A 20,298-nucleotide genomic window follows, 5' to 3' on the forward strand; every position below is an offset into this window, starting at 1 on the left:
GCAGAGGGCAGAGGGCAGGAGTCCCACCAAGCATGCCTCCCAGCCTTGCCGGATTTTTTTTTCTTCTTTTTTTTGTCCTCATACATGCCATCAGAAGCGTTCTAGATGGGATTCCTCCGCACCTTCCACACAGGCCAATTCGATAACCACCCTTGTAAAATGCCTGAGGAGGAGAAGCAGAGTTCTCCTAGAGGTAAGGCTGTATCCTGGTCCCACTCTCGTTCACAGCACCTGGAGGACCGTATTTTACTAAGGAGGACCGGACCAACAGTCCTCTGGCATAATCATAGGACAGATTTTACTTCTCCCTCCAGGCCCCTAAGGCTGCCCATATCTTAGAAGCACTAGATTTATCACAGACCATATCTGATTGACTGGTCTTGATGATATGCTTTAGACAGCCCGCAAAGGAAGGAGGGGTTTCAGATTTCCAAGCTCTACAGATTTCCCTTCTGGCAATAATTATTACGTAAAATACAAATTTCGAAGCTGGATCGTTCATGCAATAGTCTGACATAAGACCAAAGAAGATTAACCTTGAGCTTACTTCAATCCACTGGAGCAACACGTCCTCCAGGAAACCACATACCTCGGTCCAGAAAGGCTCGATCCTCGGACAGTCCATGAACATGTGCAGGTTGTCTGCGGCTGGGTACTTACATCTGGGGCAGTTGTAAACCCTCGCGGTTACTTTAGACAGTTTCCCGGGAGTCCAATACACTCTGTTAGCAGTGTACAGATGATTCCTCCTGAGTGTAGCGGGTTTCACCACTGTCTGCAACATAATTAAAGAATCACACCAAAGTTTCCTCATCCCCTCCCAATCTCCTACACAGACACTGACCCAGAGTTTTCCCACCTCCGATTCCAAGCAATCCCCTGCATTCAAGAGGGCCCCTTACCAGAACAATACTTCATGTTTCCACGGACCTGTTCTGGAAACAGAATCAATAATCGTGCTGGTGTCCTCGTTGTCCCATGACTGCGTTGCCCACCATGCAGATAGCTGATAGAACTTAAATCACGTAAGTGTCCCACCGGTCAAATTTGAGATTGACTCCCAGCTAATCAGTTGTGAATCCTTCCGGAGGTCTCCCCAGAAACTGATACCTTCTAATCTAAGTGGCTGGCACAATTGATCCTGAAGGCATTCAGGGGTACCTGGGGAACCCCCAAATTGGGGCCTGTGCTGTATAATATGGAATTTTTAAAACTCTCCTGATATGCACCCAGTTATTCAGTGCAGTTCGCAAGGTCTTAAGTCGGACCTTCTTGTAGAACTTTGGGTCCCCAAATTTGTAAAGAAAAAACTCCTGTCCCAACGGAACATCATGTAGCATAGCCTGGAATAAGAGGCCTAGAGAGGAAAGTCCATTTTATTAGCCAAGATTCTAAAGTTTTTAAAATGGAAAGCATGGCAATAGGAAAGAAGGTCGGGTAGGGCCAATCCCCCTAATTTAACCCTCTCTTGAGCTTTTTCCAAGCAATAGCTTGGGTTTTCCTAAGCAATAGCTCAGGGTTTTTGTGGCCCATATAAAAGACCCAATTTTACCTTGAAGTATGGCAAGATCCTTAGTACTAAAGGACAATGGGATTGAATTAAACAAAAAGGTTAATTTGGGCAAAATTATCATTTTCATGAGGTTGACCCTGTTCAGCGGGAGGTTCGCCCAGCGCAACAATAGGCTGCCAACTCGTTAGAGACCTTCTTCCAACTGATCTTTGATATATCTACCAGCTTCTGGGCTAAGTGTATCCCCAGATCTCTCATCTGACTCTTTGCCCCCTGTATTGTATTTGCACAATTCCATCCCATTATTTCATTTTTTTGCCTATTGATTTTATAGCCTGAGATTTTACTGAATTTCTCAGCCAATTCAAACAGCCTGGGTATAGCTTCTGAATGATCGGAAGTATACATAAGGAGGTCGTCCGCATAAAGAGCAAACTTAAGCACTAAATCTGCGATTTTAAAAGGCCTGATGAGGGGATCTGCTCTAAGGGAGCACACGAAAGGTTCAATATATAGATTGAATAATAAAGGTGACAAGGGGCACCCCTGCCTAGTGCCTCTTGAAATACTGAACCATTGTCAGAGCATCGTTAACTAAAACTTTTGCTCAAGGGTTAAGGTAATGAGATTTAACAGCCTCCACGAAATTATAGGGAAACTACATTTTTGGAAGGTCTCCCAGAGGTAAAACCAGTTCACCTGGTCAAACGCCTTAGCGGCACCTGTTGCAACTATGGTGAGTGGCAACTTTTTATCTATTGCCCCTATGGCTTGAAAAGTAAGCTTGTTGAGCTGTCTCCCGGGTATAAACCCCCTCTGGTCAGGGTGTACAATGGTTTTAATAATTTTCGCCATCCTGGCAGCCAGTATCCCAGAGATCTTAAGATCTGAATTTAACAGTGAAATAGGTCTATATGCCTCACTTTTTTGTGGGTCCTTATTCTGTTTAAGGATCAAGGACACCGTATTGGGTCTTCAAAGGTGGTCAGTTCTCCCTGTAAAAAATGGATATTAGCTGCGGTCCCAGTCCGAGCCTAAAACTAAAAGTGGTTTTGCCCCCACAGACTGCTCAGGAGGAGTGGTCCCTATGACCACAAGCAAAAGAAAGGCCACTAAATCAGGGAACATTAAGAAGCCAAGAGGATCTAAAGTCACCCGCCCTCCACTAAAAACCACCCCATCACTAAAAACTTATTTTAAGATAATGGAGCAGGCGGTGAGTTCTAAGGAGCTAGTTCCAGCCCCACTGCAGAGTCCCCCTTCAATTCTTCTCGAGAATCCCTTCTCTAATGAAGATCCCAGAATTTGAGAAAGGCACAAGCTGTAGGGGAAAGTCAATTGAACCAGTTAAAGCCTCCCGCATGTGACATTTCTCCAGTGCCAAATCATGTCGGTGGTTTATTTACTAATTCTGCTACTACCGACACAGCCCACAGGAAAATCTTAGTCAACTTCCAGACATATACAGTGAAAGAATTGATCTTGGGGAGAGCCCTAACGGGGACGGCATTGCGTTATAACGCTGGGCTCTACCAAATGCGCTCCGATCTAGGGGAAGAACAGCGCAAAGACAGTGGGAGTTGGGCTCTAGAATGCCAGAATTGAGGAGCCTGGGGGCGCAGGTTCAAATGAAATTTCCCGCATTACTGAAGGTAAAGTGGAAAAATAAGATGCACAACTTTAGCTCCCCGAAGATGTGGATGCAATCCTGGTTCAGATGAGGGGGTAGTTATAATATTAGGAGTTTGACACGCTCTTAGTATTGAATATGGGGGAAATATGTAATCTAATAGAATAGAAAAAAAAAAGGAAAAGGAATAAAGGGAAAAGGAAAGAAGTAAGAAGAAAAAAAAATAAAAAGGCCACATATGAATAGTTTGAAGGTCACGGTTACGGCATTAGTTGATACTTAGTTAGTCTTTTTTTCTGAATAAGTAAGGTGTTCTTGCTGCTCCAATGGAGGGTCCCAAATAGGCGGTTCTTCTTCGAACGCCAAGGGATGAAAGGTGGGTTCCTCGCGGGAGGGCAAGGGTGGGATTCACGGGGTGGGGGGGGCAAGGGGGTAAAATAGAAAATATTTTCCTCCTACGAGTAAAAGTTGGTCGTGCTAGCTCAAGTTGGGAAGTTTTTTGGCTTGAATATGAGTAGGTCATATGAAATTAAACTCCTCTCCTGGAACGTGAATGGCTTAAGGAGTAATGGGAAGTTGTCCCGGGTTTGCGAGTTCTTAAAGAATAATGAGGCTCATATCTACTTGCTACAGGAAACCTATTTAAAGGCCCAGGAATGTAAACAGGGTTTTAGTAAGCATAGCTGCGTTCAGGAGGTGGTATGCTCTAAACAAAGGGGCTGCACTAGAGGGGTAGCAATGATTATAAGAGGCAATATGGGGATTAAGATAGAGAAACTAGATACTGATAAGTCAGGGAGGTGGCTGGTGACTGCCCTGTCAATTTTCGGTTCCCCGATAGTTTGTGCTGTCTACTATGGGCCTAATGAAGACAGCCCGGGCCCCCTTTTAAATCTGGAGGCCAGCTTGCTATATTCATCTGCTCCAGTCATAACTGGCGGCGATTTTAATCTGGTATTTGATAAGCAGTTAGACCGGACTTCTAAAGTAAAATACAATGTTCCACCTAGAACATTTTCTACACTTAAGAATGTCATCAAGGAGTTCAATCTGTTGGACATTTGGAGGGTTAGTAATGGTAATGCTAGGGAATTCTCCTTTTATAGCAAAAAATATAGACAAGATTCAAGAATAGATTACTTCTTAGTGGATCAGAGTATGCTTTCAGATATTGAGTCCGTAGCTTATATCCCGGCAATTATATCAGATCATTCTGCCGTTGAGTTGGTACTTAACTTTAAGCTTAAAGAGCGCCAGAGGAGATGGACTCTGGATAGGACCTTGCTACTAGACGAGGGGGTGAGGGCTGAGCTCGATGTAAAAACTGAAGAATTTTTCAGGATCAATATAGACTCCACTTGTGATCAGATAGTCTGGGAGACCTTTAAAGCTTATTTGAGGGGACTTCTGAGCTCCTTAATGATTAACAAAAAAAATCAATTAAAGAGGCAGAAGAAGATAGCTTTAAGAGGATTAAGGAAAAGGAGACCGAGCTGCAGCAGGCAGCCCTGACCTCGGAATCTCATGCCGCAGTTGGAAATTGGTGGGAAAATGGTTGGAATTGGTGACTCTGCAGGCTGATTTCCAGGCCAATATTGATAAGATCTTGAAAGATAGATGGGATGCAAGCAAATTACAACATTTTGCATATGGCAAAAAATGCGGCTCACTGTTGGCATGGAAATCTAGGGCAGATAGAGTTAGAAACCATATTAAGATCTTGGCACAAAGAGGGTCAGGTGCCCTGTTACAGGATGACGATAAGATCAGGGAGGAGGCAAGATCATTTATGCTCAATCTGTATGAGGAAGATATTGTCTACAGACCGGATAAAGTTAGGGAATGGTTAAACTCAAGGGATCTCCCTCACTTGTCCAAAGTCGATAGGTTGTACCTGTGTACCAGTATTTCCAAAGGTGAGATTAGAGAACAATTTAAAAAGATGGACAGGGGTAAAGCCGCCGGTCCGGATGGACTTCCAGTTGAGGTTTATCTTGGGCTATTGGATAAGGTGGTGCCGGATTTAAAAACTCTGTTTAATAAAATATACATACAGGGAGAAGGCACCCCCTGTCATGGTCTAAAGCAACGGTGTCCTTGATCCTTAAGCCTGAAGACCCTTCAATTATCCTATACCTCTCACTTCTCTTCAGAGTGTCAGACTTGAGTCACGCTCAATTTGGTATTCTTCCCTTGCTGAATCTCCTATACCCATTCTCTTGGCTGTAGCAGATAGGAGCAGTGGGAATCTTGTTCATTCATGCATGCCAGTAATTTGATGATGAGGCATTTGGATACCTTAAGTAAGTCATAGTTACTCCTCAATGCATTTCTTTACTTTGATATTCAGAGCATGGAGCAGAACTTGCATTGTGTTTTTGCATATCTTGGGACTCTGACCCTGGTATACAACATGTAGATTCTCCACCCATGAGTGCCTGGATTGTGTTCAGTGCACCATCGCTTGTGCAGAGGTGTCCAGTTTATTGTACCCTCACACAACCCAATAAGCATACCTGCTTGTGTGGTGTCTGTGCTTTCTGGGTTACTAACAGTCTCATAGTGAGCTCAGGGATGCAGTTGTAATTCCAACACAATGTATTTCTTTTGAATAGCCCACTTAAGCGCTGCACTAAGAAAAGACGACTAATATTTAGAAGTGTTTATTCCAACAGTGTCATCCTCTTGCTTAGTGCATGAGCAATACCCACACAGAATATAATTAAAACAGCACTTATGCATGTTGCTAACAGCAAGAATAAAATGAACAGTTCTAACATAATTAGAATATCCTTAGCAGCCTATCACCCTAAAAGCTACTTCTATGCGCTACAATATGAGTTCATGGAATAGCTCACGTGCCTCTAGTTTCTTGGGACTCAGAATGCAGCATACCTATTCACAGTGGATTAGATGTAGTTATTAGACTTTAGCCGGGAGAGAATGTTCCCTCTGAAGGAAAACACACTGTCAGCTAGGCTCACCTCATCTCCTCTCTGTATCAACTCTTGGCATAAGAGTGGATGCTGCGAGAGTCTGGCAGGACCTCTCATGAGATTGTGGTGCAAAGGCCTCTCCAACTCGGTGGTAAATTCATGGAGTTTATATAGATTTGACCATGGATGTTTAGCCTGCATTGCAGGACTTTAAATTAATCTGAGGCACAACTGGTCTTAACCAGCATGATGAAAATATTTCAAATCAAACTATCAATCAATGTTTATTTTACACGTCAACAGTCAGACCTTCAAGCATAGATATTGGTTATCTGTAGCAAACTTGTGTCGGCTTGTGTGGTTGAAAAGTCTTTGCTTAGATGAAATTACACTTTCATGTGTTCTGTGAAATATAATGACGTGCTGACTGTGGACCAATAGTGAACAGACTAACTTAACATGTTCAAACTAGAGTCTGGCTTTGCAATTTTACAACAGCATCAACTCCTGCCTCAGGCCTTTGCAGTACTTCATTTTAATTGAACAGTTGGATTACAATAGCCATACCCATATATATGTCACCTACTAGGCACTGGCCAAGGCATAACACTTGCCCTTTGCTTAAGGGAGAAGTACAGGAAAAGCCTCCTACAGCAGCTGGGATGATCCACATGAAAAGCGCAGCTCACATCCAGAATTCTCACCTCCCTAGAGGACACTACCATCTCCAGCTGGAGTGCTTATCCAGCCCCTCTTTGTGAACAAGCCTGACTGACTCAGCCCTAAGCATTGATCCTTATTTAATCTAGAGGCTGTTCATTTTGGGGACATGCTGCCCATATGCCCTGTGCAAGATTTACACCAACTCCCCTGGATTTTCAAGGATCAGCATGATCTCACCAGACCCCATCAGAGCTGCAATGCCTTCTAAAGCTCAGGCTCCTCATCATGTGGTGAACCCATTCCAGTGTACCTTATCCTTCACAAAGAAAAAAAGACTCTTCTCAGGACTCCTGCCTGCTTCACCAAAACTGTTTGCATTACTATACTGAATGCCATGAGGATGGTTGTCTCTGCCACTTCAGGTTAGGGGATCTAAGGACAATGGATGACCTCTTCCATATCTTTGGAATAGAACTTGCCATAAGGCCAAGAGGAAGCAAGATGGTGAATGTGTTGTGCTGCTGTAGGGCCAGCTCCACCCAAGCTCCGTGATAAACGCAATGTGAGGAGCCTTTTCTCCCCAGCAACATTACAATATGCAGTGGAGCCCTTGCTCTATATCTGGCAACAGGGTTACTCTCTTGATATGCTTAGCAGTGAAGCTTCATGTGATATGCTCAATGGATGAGGCTCTACCCCTAAAGAGCACTGGGGCATGCAAGCGCAAGCCTTTCATCATTGGGACGTGCGTCAGACGTATCATCACTGGAATCATCAGGATCATGGTGCAGAAGAAAGCCAGAGCTGCCCATGATAGGGCTGATGTTACTGCCCCAGGATTCCGTGCAGTACCAGCACCCGGGGCACCAAAGCAGGATCAAGTATGCCAATCCTGGCCTTGTTAAAACTGTAATTGACTTGCCGGGCATAACAGAGAGTGAACCGGCCATTTTGAATACTGCTGTGTCTCCAAAACGTGAGCCCCCGCAGCCAGCTTTAACAGAGTTCTATCACACTACCACTCTGCCTACCAAGGCAGGCCCCTGACTCATCAGAGCTCTCTCGTTCAACAGGTCATGGTAAAGGGGAAGACTGTGGTCCCCTCTATAAAAGTGACAACAGAAAACTGATCTGACATTGGGAGGGATACAAGCAGCGACAGTCCATTTACATGCTCAAAATGCTTATGCTGGACTCTGCTGATACTGGGCCTGCGGCAGAATGAAGCCCCTTGGAGTGGACTTAGAGGAGATCTTGGCTATCAGAAAGAATGCAACCGGTCACCCCAGTAGCAGTAACTTCTAAGGGACTGAATTGAACCCAGTTGTGACTAGATCGGTCACCCTGAGTTACTTACGCAAAAATTACTAAACTTTGTTGTCAGAGGAAGGCACATGGTTTAATTTCATAGGTCAAGATATCTGGGTCAGTGGAGGCTCAACTGCAAGCCAGAAGTGCGGATCGACTCTTACTGGCATCAATGGTTTTGGAGAAAGTGATCTCAGTCCTGACAGTCCTAGAACAAACAAAAACAGGGACATCTCTTGAGAGGGGGAGGTAGATCTTGCTCCCTCACTGAGGGGTCAGAATCTACCTGTCTCAGTCCGAGCTCCAGCTAGCTAACACCGGAAGTGGTCAAAAGGAAAATCAGCTTCATCTGCAGCAAGGAGAAATAATAAGCCCCGGGGGTAGCAGCTTTAAGTGGGACTTCTGAACCTCACAACTGTTGTACCAGGAGGGCGTGAAAGAGAGCCTGTCAACCTCTAAAGAGTCAAGCCATATCATCACTGCTGATGAACTTGTGGAATCTACATTAAAACATATCCATGGCACGATCAAAGAACATCAAGCAGAGACCCAGGCTGAGGGTCGGAGGACCCGGCTGGCGACTATACAACTGCAAGATGCCTTTAAAAACATATCCAAATCCTGTGGCTAGATTGGGGAAAAGCTTAATGGCATTGAAGATAAAACAATGATAGTTGAAACTGAAATAGGGAAATTCAAAAGGCACAACTTTCCGATATCATGTGGAAAATTGAAGATTTTGAGAACCGACAAAGATGGAACAATCTAAGTTTTCTTGGGAAAAAGGAGGTAGTTGAAGGCAATGACATTAGAGCATTCATGCTAGGTTCTCTCAAAAATGCCTCAGCTGAGCTTGCTTCCCCGAATTGGAAGACAGAGGTGTAGAGAGTCTATAGAGTCTCCCTAGTGAACAAAAAGAAGGGTCATCCAGATCGAGCAAATGAGTCAGCCTAGGGCAGTCCTTGTCTACTTTGGAAAATTCCTACTATATTTGAGAAGGCCCATCCACCAATGTCATAATGGTCTGTCATTCTTCGTATGTCCTGATTTTGCCACATCACTGTGGACCATAGGTGGTGACTACGACGACTGATCAAGCAATTCCAAGAGGCTGGGGCAAAAGCCTTCTTATTAGCCCATGCCCATCTGAAAACTATTGTCGAAGGCAAAATCAGAACTTTTACCCCTGAGATTCAGGCTTAGGAGTACTTCAATGGACTTGTCCCACAGGGCTAAGAGCAGCCTCTCTCTCGAGTTATTGTCAGTATTTTGCCTAAATAAACTGGGGGCTGGGCTTTGATGCTATGATTGGATGAGTTACAATTAGATTTATTTGGTCAGGTTCTTGAATTTGTACCCGCTAGAGGTTCCTGATCTAAAGAGCTGCTTGAACAGTGTCGCAACTGAGGGGGCTTTGTTGTATATGATTAATTCCTTGCTGGGGATCTATATTTCTTCATCCAATTCCTCTCATTTGTTATTAGAAAATTGGGTTATAGGAATTGGAGTTGAGGGACACACAGAGATGCACACAGGTGCCATCACTCAGGCCAGGAGGGAGAATGTGAGTGGGTCAGGGAGGGGCTGGGACTGGGAGAGGGAGGTGTATGGAGGGGAGGGAGTTTAGGTTTCAGAGGGATCCGGGAGGTCCTAGGGGGAGGGGAAGGCACAAGGTGGGTGGGACGGGGGTTTGATCATAATGACGACCGAGATAAGACTGAAGCACACCAGCAGGGAAGCTGAGTTGATGCATAAAAGATGTGGAAAGTTTATTCTGAAGGCATGTGTTATTAAGTAGGTGTCACGAGACATGATCAAAGGTACATCAGTTTGGTTTATTGGGTCTATCACAATGTCTAAACTGCGTATACCCACTATAAACATTTGTGGCTTGAATGATGGGGCAAAAGAAGGAGGGTAGCCAAGGATTTGAAATTTCCAGGACGCACAACTTGACAGAGTTAGCAGGAATCTACTGGAAACATTAGGTCTAACTCTGGTAACAAGTACTACTGAACACACTAAGAGAAGAGGGGCTGCTATTCTTCCACAAAGCAAGATATGCAATTTCAGCTGCAGCTCTGCAGATAAATGCAGTAGATGGGCAATAACAGGATGCAGGTATAATGCATGGTCTTTTACCCTATGTTCACTGTATGGCCCAATCTTGGACGATCCAAGCATATTAGATGTTCTAGCTGTATAGTTGCAATCTGACCTGCTCCCTATGTACTATTTGGGGATATAGAACTTAATGGATCTAGGGGTACTCCTCGGGGTTCAATTGGTACCTACTTAGGTCATGAGCCTAGAGCTCTAAGGAGCCTTGAGAAAGAGATAGGCCTGCTGAATACGTAAACCAAACTAAAAGCACCAGATCCTGACTATACTTATTATTAGTCTCTACATAGTTCTGTTGCTCGGCTTTACTACTTTTATTTGACACCAGATTTATTAAAGGAGTGCCAAATATAGTTATTCACCTGCCTTTTGTCAGATCACAACCCCCTGCTAATCGAACTTATCCTGGAAGGGTTTACAAAGAATGGCCAGAGCTGGTCCTTTAAGAGAGGTATTCTATCTGATCCAGCTTACATTGAACACAGGAATGCATGGATCCCTGATTTTTCAAATGTTAACATAGGAAGCACCCCAACTAGGGGTAGTCTGAGATGCCTTAAAGGCAGGAGTCCGAGGGAAACCCTTGTGTTCAGCCTGAATCACCAGAATCAGAATCAATTGCTTATATAAGAACGTAATCAAGATCCGAGTAAGGCAGAAGCTCATCTTGTTTTGATCACTCTCTACTACAACAGCGGATAGCATTAGTTAAGGTGGCACTTAACAAAATTAGAGCTAAAAAGACCACAGAGAAATTTCTTACTAGTAGACAAGAATGTTATGACTACAAGGAGCGGGTGGGACATAATTTAGCAGTACCTACACATCAGAAAGTGGCAGCTGGTCATATTAGTCAAATAATAGACAACGATGTTGGCCTAGTCTCGGATTCTGAGGATATTCAGGTCGTTTTTAGGGTATATTCTAAGGGGTCATACCAAGCCCAGCCTTTAACAGGGGTGGAGTAGAATGAGGGTCTTGTGGCCTCGGACAGAATCACTCAGAAGATAGGGATTTTCTGGTGGCTGATTTTTCAGCCTTTAAAATGTATGCAGCTCTGCAAAAACTGCACACGGGTTAGGCCATTGGGACTGATCAAATCCCTCTGGAGTTTTACAAGGTCTTTTATGTGGCACTACTCTCTGATGTGCTGGAGCTCTTTCTTCAAATGCAGAAGGATCAAAGGACCTACGAATCTGGGTTGGTAGCCAACATTGTTTTTTTTTTAAAGAATGGAAGGCCCACCTATATTCCAGGATCATTTTGGTCAATGCAAGTAATACTTTAAAATCTTATCAGGTCATTTGGGCTACATTATTGCCAAAATGGTCTCTACAACTCAACATGGCTTTATTCCCAGGAGCGGTACTACCGACCCTTTTCGTTGGGTGATAACACCTTGCGACGCAAATGATGTCACAAACGAGCCCATGGCAGTGGCCCTGTTGGATGCAGGTAAACTATTCGGCAGGGTTGCCTGGGAATATTTATGGAAGGGCATGTGCTCGTTTGGAATAGGTATACATTATATCAAGGCAGTGCAGGCAATATATTATAAACTTGTGACCCGGCTATGAATGGTGGGGGGTCAATCTGGTACAATTCACATCAAGAGAGGGACTACGCAGGAATATCACTGCTCTCCCCTGCTCTTCGTGCTATATATAGACCCTTTTCTCTGCAAGTTAGAAGTAAATCTAGCCATACCGCCAATAGCATGACATGGTTGGGAGACAAAAATCTTATCCCCTATGTAGATGATGTTGGAGTCAGAACTGGAAATCCGGATGTGGCTCTGAGGGCAATAGGAGGAAGAGGCTATAAAGTTTGGTGAGTTTGCGGGCTACTCACTGAGTAGCAATAAAATACAACTGGTGGTGAACAGGGGAGTTACATTTCAGGATAAGCAGGTGGTATAACTGGGTATTACTATCAGTGCAAAGCTTGATCACATTATCAAGACCAATATTGCCTCAATTACTGGGAAAGCTAAGCAGGGCTTTGCTAGAATAGAGCAACTTTCATTTTGCAATTGTGAGATGGTGAAATATTGCAATAATGTTATTTTTGCCGAAGGTTCTATGGGCCAGATGCATCATGCAAAGAAATAGCGAATCCTTATTTGCGATTATTAAGGAATCGCAAATATGGACTCGCTGTCGGCTATGCATGATGAGGATAGCGAAGTGATAAGGAATCGCTAAAAATCGCTAAATATGATAGCGATTCCATGTTACGGAATCGCAATTGCCCAAAAACTCCAAACACGCAATTAGCCATTCCGCTAATAGCAAAATCGCAAATAGCGATATCGCAAATAGCGATTTCGCTAATAGCGGGACCGTGAAAACTACAGAGTCGCATTGGGAGCAGGCTGATGACATCACAACCAGGAAGTCAATCAGCCCATGCTGCCACCGGTGCACAGAGGAACACAGAGGCAGAAGCTGAGTGCAGGGAGAGAGAGCAGACTGCTCACAGGAGGAGACAGCCATGTCCCAAACAGCTACAGAGGAGGGTGCAGTGGGGAGGAAGCGAAAAATCAAGTTCAGTGAGAGTGAACTTGACCTCCTCATTGAGGAGGTTGCAAACAATCATGAGAAGCTATTTGGGAAGCTCTCCCTTAAAGTGCCAGAGGCAGATAAAAGAAGGATCTGGAACAGGATCAGGGACAAGGTGAATGCTGTGGGGTTCACACACCGCAGCATAGATGACCTGAAGAAACGCTGGTACGACCTGCGCAGTCGTGCCAAGGAGCGGGTAGCAGAAAGGCTGAAGGAGGCGAAGGGGACTGGAGGAGGAGGCCCTACAGTCCCAGACAACACACCCCAGGAGGACATGGTTGAGGGCACAATTGAGCGAGAAGCAGTGGTGGGAGTAACGCAGCTGGACACATCCGGGGCGGCCAGTAGCACACAAGGTAAGATGCATGACAATCAACTGAACAATGTACATACTGATAGTGCCCAAATGTGAATCACCCAGCATAATCAAAATAGAAATAGTCCAGCACACATTTCACAGAGGGACAACAATGCATCATGGGACTTGTAGTCAGTAGAACCCTATTGCCTGTCATAATCCAACATAGTAAGCCCAAATGCTACCAAAATGCAGCACAGTCATTGATGAGAGACAGTGAGAACATGAATGTATTGATTTATTACTGTTTCTCAACTAATGCAACTACATAAAATAACATTGCACTGTTTCACATCACAGATGCAGCAGAGGTAAACACTGAGGACAGTGATATTGGAGACAGCACACAGGTCAACCAAGAGGCTCCCGTGTCAAAACCTGTGACACCACCACCACCCAAATCCAAGGCACCAGCAAAACGCAGGGCCACAGTTACACCACTGCAGCCAATGGAGTCAGAACAGGAATCAGTTACCGCTCCTAGTACAAGCCGTCAAAGTGCAAGCAACACAACAACACCGCAGGCACATGTCCGTCCAGGAACAAGACGCAGGCCAAGAACCCATACTTGGGCACAGGATGCAGGAACTCCCATGGAGTGGGGTGGCGTGGAGTCACAGATGGTGCGGGTGCAGTGCGTGCAAGCGAGGCACATGGGAGCCATCAACCTGCAGATGACGAAAATGAACAGAAACATATCTGTAATTGCGAAGAGTGTGAGGGAGCTCACTACTGCACTAGTGGAGGCACACAGAGAATCTAACAACACCCTGCTGGAGGTGGCGCGAGTGATGCAGGAGGGACACACCACACAGAGGAGGAGGCATCACCAGTTTCTCACCTGCATGGGCGGCTATACCAGGGCCAGCAACAAGATCTGCGCAAGCGTGGCACAGCTGTCACGTCGGTCTGTAGAAATGCAGATAGATATGGGCCATTGTTGTGGGGATGTGTCCAGGGCACTCGGCCAAATTACAACTGCCGTTGAACTGATGCAGTCTAGCACTGGTGGTCAGGGCAATGTTACAGGGGAAGAGGGTAGTGAGGCATCCAGCCTCAGCAGCATCACTGCGCCACCCACCACTGTCAGGAGGAGCAGTAGCCGTAGACAAGCACCTCCCGATGCATCCGGCAATGCAGATGCAGATGCAGGAGAAAGACATTTGGGTGTGAGAGGGAGGAGACGCTGAACCTATTCAGAGGGGTGTAATACATCATGGTGACGTAACCATGTACAAGACTATCTTAGTGACTGCATCACAAGTCCTTTGTGTGTCTCTTGTGTCCTTCAGTGCATGCAGTTAAGGTGCCAATGGACACCAGCTCTGTTCAATTTCACACCCCTACAGCCTGACGTGCTAATAAATAGTTTACCTTCAAATGCAAAGGAGGGTTGTTACCGTCCTGACTTGTTCAGAAGCGGTCGCTCCTCACGCTCCCTGGTCAACTTGGTATCGTAGCGCTATACTGCTCACTGCTAATAATAATTAATTGTGCATTACTCACATTGCTCATATCGTTGCGCTATACTGCTCATATCGTAGCGCTATACTGCTCACTGCTGATAATAATCTTTTGTGCATTGCTCGCATTGCTTGTATCGTCGCGCTATACTGCTCACTGCTGCTAATAATTAATTGTGCATTGCTCGCATTGCTTGTATAAATTATCTGTGCCTGATTGTGCCGGTGCCACTGTCCATAACATAGCGATATTCCAGATTGTGCCCCAATCTCGTCCTGTTTCGCTTTTGTTTTTGCTGCCATCTTGTTGTTGTGCCTCCTAGCCCGTCTCTCCACCCCGCTCCCGCCTCCCAGCTGCTCCTCCCTCGCTCCGCCCCCTCCACTATCCACTTATGTCAGAGCAACATACGCGCAGCATACGCGCCCTAAGTGCGCCGAAGGCGCGCCAAAGTTAAGCCCGTCTACGCCCGTCCGTGCCTGGACCGCGCCCAGCGCCAGGCCCCCTGGTCCCCGCAAAGTCCACTCCACCCGCATTACGTACGACGCCGCAACCCTCTCTGCACTCAACTCCGCCCGTCTCCCAGACTACCACCAAGCCGTCCCTGGACATACCCATGGACCCTTCACCTGCCACTCCTGCAAGTTCGACTGCATCAGGACAAACACTAAATCCACAAACGCCAAACAGAACTCCGACACTAACCACCTGAAGTGCATCCTACTCAACACCCGCTCGGTCCACAAACACGCCACTGAACTATGGAACCTACTCGACACCACATCACCGGACGTCGCCTTTCTTACAGAAACCTGGATGAATGCCTCATCAGCGCCCGACATCGCCATAGCCTTCCCGGACGGTTACAAGATCATTCGGAAGGATCGCATCAACCAAACAGGAGGAGGCATAGCCATCATCCATAAGAACACCATCCGCATCACAACCAGCTCCGACGACAACCTCGCAGCCGCCGAACACCTCCACTTCCAGATTCACACCTACCCTAAGACCACACTCAGAGGCACCCTCATCTACAGACCACCAGGACCCCGCACACAATTCAGTGAAGACATCACCGACTTCATCAGCCCACACGCCCTCCCCTCCGAGGACTACATTCTACTAGGGGACCTCAACTTCCACCTGGAAAAGAACAACGACAACAACACCATCACCCTTTTGGACAACCTCGCCAATCTCGGACTCAAACAACTAGTAAACACCCCCACCCACTACGCCGGAAACACGCTCGACCCAATCTTCTCCTCCAGCAAGCACATCTCCTTCAATCACGCCACAGGACTCCATTGGACGGACCACTACTGCGTCCACTTCAACTACAGAAAGATCACAACACACCACCACCCACAACAAATCCCCCGTAGAAACTGGAACAAAATTACCACTGACCAGCTCACCACATCGCTATACCAAAACCCTCCCGCCAAATCATTGGACCCAAATCACGCAGCCATCAATCTCACACAATGGATCACCCACAGCGCTGACGAATTAGTACCCTTGAAAAACCATCAAAACAAACCAGGTAGCAAAAAAGCCCCCATGTTCAATGACGACCTTAAGAAATCCAAAAAGATCTGCCGCACCCTCGAGAAAGCCTGGCGAACAAACCCAACCACAGACAATATGACCGCCCTCAAGAACACCACCCGCAAACACCATCAGCTGATCCAATCCACCAAGAAATCTGCATTAAAGGATCAACTCGACAACAACACCCACAACAGCAAGGAACTCTTCAACATCGTCAAAGAGTTTACCAATCCCAGTGCCGGCTCCAACAACATCACTCCCTCTCAAGACCTCTGCGACTCTCTAGCCTCGTTCTTCCACAGCAAAATCACTAACATACATAACAGCTTCGGCGACCAGTCCATCCCCCCTACCTCCGAACCGAAGCCCCCCACCACCAACCTTTGCGCCTGGAACCCAATCAGCACTGAAGACACCATCCGTTTGATGAACTCCATCCACTCCGGATCGCCAACCGACCCATGCCCCCACCACATCTTCAACAAAGCCGACTCCATCATCGCACCCCATCTCCGAGATATCATCAACTGCTCACTCAACACCACCACCTTCCCGGAAAGCTGGAAACATGCCGAACTCAGCGCCCTCCTGAAGAAACACACAGCAGACCCCACCGAACTTAAGAACTACCGCCCCATTTCGCTCCTCCCATTCCCCGCCAAAGTCATTGAGAAAACCGTCAACAGTCAGCTCGCCACCTTCCTTGAGGCTAACGGCTCCCTCGACCCATCACAGTCCGGCTTCCGAGCCAAACACAGCACCGAGACCGCCCTCATCGCAGCCACAGACGACATTCGAACACTACTTGACAACGGAGAAACAGCTGCCCTCATCCTACTGGACCTCTCCGCAGCGTTCAACACGATATGTCACAGCACCCTCATAAAACGCCTCAGCAACGTCGGAATAGAAGGAAAAGCACTAGACTGGATCATCTCGTTCCTCACCGGAAGAACACAGAGAGTCCGCCTCCCCCCTTTCAGGTCAGAGGCCACTGAAGTCATTTGCGGCGTACCACAAGGATCATCGCTCAGCCCCACCCTCTTCAACGTCTACATGAGCCCCCTCGCATCCATCGCACACCAACACAACCTCAACATCATCTCCTACGCTGACGACACACAGCTGATCCTCTCTCTGACCAAAGACCCAAACACCGCCAAAACCAACCTACACGAAGGAATGAAAGACGTAGCCGAGTGGATAAAGAACAGCCGTTTAAAACTTAATTCAGACAAGACGGAAGTCCTCATCCTAGGATCTTCCCCCTCTTCTTGGGACGACTCATGGTGGCCACCGGCCCTGGGCAACGCACCCAAACCAACGGACCACGCACGCAACCTGGGCTTCATCCTGGACTCCTCCCTCTCAATGACCAGACAAATCAACGCCATCTCATCATCATGCTTTAACATCCTACGTATGCTCAGAAAAATCTTCCATTGGATCCCCACCGAAACAAGAAAGACGGTCACCCAAGCACTTGTCACAAGCCGAATGGACTACGGAAACACCCTCTACGTCGGAACCACAGCCAAATTACAGAAGAAACTCCAACGCATCCAGAACGCCTCCGCCAGACTCATCCTTGACATCCCCCGCCACAATCATATATCCGGTCATCTAAGAGACCTTCACTGGTTCCCCGTCAACAAGAGAATAACGTTCCGTCTCCTCACCCACGCACACAAAGCCCTCTACGACCTAGGACCCAAATACCTCAGCACGCGCTTGACCTTTTACACCCCCACCCGCCAACTATGCTCATCCAATCAAGCCCTCGCATCCAAAGATCCACCATGGGAGGAAGATCTTTCTCCTACTTAGCGGCCAAGACCTGGAATTCTCTCCCCACTCACCTCCGCCTTACACAGAACCACCTCTCCTTCAGAAAACAACTCAAAACTTGGATATTTGATAAATAACGTAACCCCCCTACTTCAAGCGCCTTGAGACCCTCTGGGTGAGTAGTGCGCTATACAAATTTTGACTTGACTTGACTTGTTGTGTGTCATTATTACATACCTTAGAAATAATGCAGGGTGATGTCTGTACGTTTTCTTTGTCCCTCCGCAGAACTCCCAGGATGTGCCCGGCGTGGTTGTGCTGGGGGCTGGTTGCCCTCTGTGTCAGATTCCTCAATAGGGATACCTCTCCTTGTTGCTATGTTGTGCAACATTGCACATGCCGCAATTATCCTGCAGCATGTTTCCGGTTGGTACAGCATTGCTCCTCCAGTTTTATGCAGGATGCGAAAGCGACTCTTGAGCAGTCCAAATGTCCGTTCTATTAGATTACGTGTCCTGATGTGGGCTGCATTGTACCTCTGTTGTTTTGGGCTGGCTGGGTTCAGGTATGGAGTCAAGATGTAATGCCTCACCGCGTATGCACTGTCACCTACAGAGTTATGAACAATATGTTAGTGTCAGGTAAGAATTGCCATTACCTAAGTCAGTGATGAGTATTGTATTCTACTTACCTAGCAGGTGTCCATTGCCAAATTCACCCCTGAGCATACGTGTGTGCAAGCCACTATGGCGGAAGATGTAGGAATCGTGAGTGCTTCCAGGGTATTGTGCAACCAGGTCGGTGATGATGTTCTCAGCATTGCACACTGCTTGGACTTTGATTGAGTGATATACTCATTTACGGCAGGGGGACATATGGCTACGTGGGTGCAATCTATGCATCCGATCACGTGTGGTAACTGTGCTACCTGGTAGAAGTCTTGTTTTGTTTCGCTCAATTCCTGTGGGGTTGTGGGGAAGGTGATGTGGTTGTTGATCACAGTCATCATGGCGGCCAGGAAGGATTTGAAGAACCGCGAGAGGGAGCTCTGTGATACCCCTCCAGCTTCTGCCACTATATCCTGGAAGCTACCAGACGCAAGCATGTGCAGGCTACATAGCACCTGGACATGAGTAGGGATTGCCTGGGTCCTACGTGTTTGGCGCTGCAATAGTGGGTCCAATTCAGCTATTAAGTCTAGTATCATTTCTGCATTCATCCTGTACTTGTCATAGATCTGCTCACGAGTCTGTCCCAACAATGTGATGCGCAGCCGGAAGATTCTCTCCTGGATTCTCCTTCTGGCCTGGCCTGCTGCAAGTATCCTCCTCCTCCTCGCAAAAATGTAGAGTCCTGCCATTTTGGGAGGCCACTATGGCCTCATGGGTCTGTTTAAATACACCTCTGATGTACAGCAGGTGAGTGTTTTTTTTTTTTTTTTACCACCTGATTGTGATTCCCTTTAAACTGCTATTGCTAAATTGCGATTTCTGATATAATCGCAATTAGCGATTTTTCATGCATTGGTTTAGCGATATTTTAGCGATTTCGCTATTTTTAATTAGCGTTTTCGCTATCTCTTTCGCAATTTCCTTGGGTTCTCGCTAATTGCGATTCGCTAAGGGGGTTTCACCTCGATTCTGCAAATTCTTTAGCGAATTCGCTATTTTGCATTTGCGATTTCGCTTTTTGCTAGGTTTTCACTTCATGCATAGCTTTTCTTTCTTTTGCGATCGCAATTGGTGATTCGCACTAGTTGCGATCGCTATTTTGGTTGATGCATCTGGCCCTATGTCTTTTCCGTGCTATCCCTCCTGAGATTGAGAATTTTTGGACACTGTTATCTCCAGATTTGTCTGGTCATATTGTAAAACAAGGAGGGCGATCAAGTATTTGTCTCTACCCAGGGAGAGAGGGGGATGGCCTCACCCTTACCTTAAATAGTACCAGCTTGCCGCCGCTCTCCAATACATGCACCCTAGGAAATAATGATGGGATACATGGGTCAGTAGAGAACGCACTTCCCAATTATGAGCTGCTAACTGAGGAAGACGCCCGGGGCTGTTTATTAAAGTTGGCCTAGTTAATATAAAAAGTCAGTTTTAGGATGCTACGGGCAGCATTTAAGAATTAGGCTGCCTGGCGTAAAAAATGGGACTCGGCGGACTTAAATGGTATACTCCCTTAAAGAGGAACTCACTATTGCCAGACATGTTCAGGATGCATGTTTGTTAAGGTGGGAGAGGCAGGGGCTTATACAAGTAGGGGATTTCTATCAAGGACAGTGCTTTGCATCATTTGAGAAGCTTCATGCTAGATTTGATTTAAACATTTGCAAATCTGTGATTTCTCATGTAGGAAAAGTAGGGGTCATGCCGGGTTTTCTAAGGTACCACTGC

This window comes from Lissotriton helveticus, chromosome 6 (genome assembly GCF_964261635.1).
Source record: "Lissotriton helveticus chromosome 6, aLisHel1.1, whole genome shotgun sequence".
Classification (NCBI taxonomy): domain Eukaryota; kingdom Metazoa; phylum Chordata; class Amphibia; order Caudata; family Salamandridae; genus Lissotriton; species Lissotriton helveticus.